This window comes from Arachis stenosperma, chromosome 5 (genome assembly GCF_014773155.1).
Source record: "Arachis stenosperma cultivar V10309 chromosome 5, arast.V10309.gnm1.PFL2, whole genome shotgun sequence".
NCBI lineage: Eukaryota > Viridiplantae > Streptophyta > Magnoliopsida > Fabales > Fabaceae > Arachis > Arachis stenosperma.
The window spans coordinates 84,404,804-84,406,048 of record NC_080381.1 but is presented as its reverse complement, the minus strand read 5'-3'; the positions used below and the strand labels follow the sequence as shown (position 1 = coordinate 84,406,048).

At 40.6% G+C, this 1,245-nt stretch overlaps 1 non-coding gene across 1 annotated transcript; it reads left to right on the top strand.

The window, feature by feature from the left end:
• Window positions 1-442: 442 nt before the first annotated feature.
• Window positions 443-550, top strand: LOC130984864 (small nucleolar RNA R71). The gene has a single exon (XR_009088770.1). It is a non-coding gene; the product is annotated as a small nucleolar RNA R71 (small nucleolar RNA).
• The last annotated feature ends 695 nt before the right edge of the window (window positions 551-1,245 follow it).

The window sequence follows — 1,245 nt, the reverse complement described above, 5'->3', positions numbered from 1 at the left end:
AGAAATTTGGATGATTTCTCCATGAAGAATTATAGGTGTTTCCATAGGGTTCTCCTAGGTAATTCACCTCTTCCATTGAAGGGTTCTCAGGATCATAAGCTTCTTCTTCAGATGAAGCATCCTTAGTACTGCTTGGTGCATTTTGCATTCCAGACAGACTTTGAGAAATCAAATTGACTTGTTGAGTCAATATTTTATTCTGAGCCAATATGGCATTCAGAGTATCAATCTCAAGAACTCCTTTCTTCTGATTAGTCCCATTGTTCACAGGATTCCTTTCAGAAGTGTACATGAATTGGTTATTTGCAACCATTTCAATTAGCTCTTGAGCTTCTGTAGGCGTCTTCTTCTGATGAAGAGATCCTCCAGCAGAACTATCCAAAGACATCTTGGATAGTTCAGAGAGACCATCATAGAAAATACCTATGATGCTCCATTCAGAAAGCATGTCAGAAGGACATTTTCTGATCAATTGTTTGTATCTTTCCCAAGCTTCATAGAGGGATTCTCCATCCTTCTGTCTGAAGGTTTGGACTTCCACTCTAAGCTTACTCAATTTTTGAGGTGGAAAGAACTTTGCCAAGAAGGCATTGACTAGCTTTTCCCATGAGTCCAGGCTTTCTTTAGGTTGTGAGTCCAACCATGTCCTAGCTCTGTCTCTTACAGCAAAAGGGAATAGCATAAGTCTGTAGACCTCAGGGTCAACCCCATTAGTCTTGACAGTGTCACAGATTTGCAAGAATTCAGCTAAGAACTGATGAGGATCTTCCAATGGAAGTCCATGGAACTTGCAATTCTGTTGCATTAGAGAAACTAATTGAGGCTTAAGCTCAAAGTTGTTTGCTCCAATGGCAGGGATAGAGATGCTTCTCCCATAGAAGTCGAGAGTAGGTGCAGTAAAGTCACCCAGCACCTTCCTTGCATTGTTGGCATTGTTGTTATTTTCGGCTGCCATGTGTTCTTCTTCTTTGAAGATTTCTATTAGGTCCTCTACAGAGAGTTGTGCCTTAGCTTCTCTTAGCTTTCGCTTCAAGGTCCTTTCAGGTTCAGGGTCAGCTTCAACAAGAATGCCTTTGTCTTTGTTCCTGCTCATATGAAAGAGAAGAGAACAAGAAAATGTGGAATCCTCTATGTCACAGTATAGAGATTCCTTGAGGTGTCAGAGAAGAAGAAAATTAGAAGGAAGAGGTAGAAGAATTCGAACTTAATCAGATAGAGTTCGAATTGTGCATTGAGAAGGAGTAG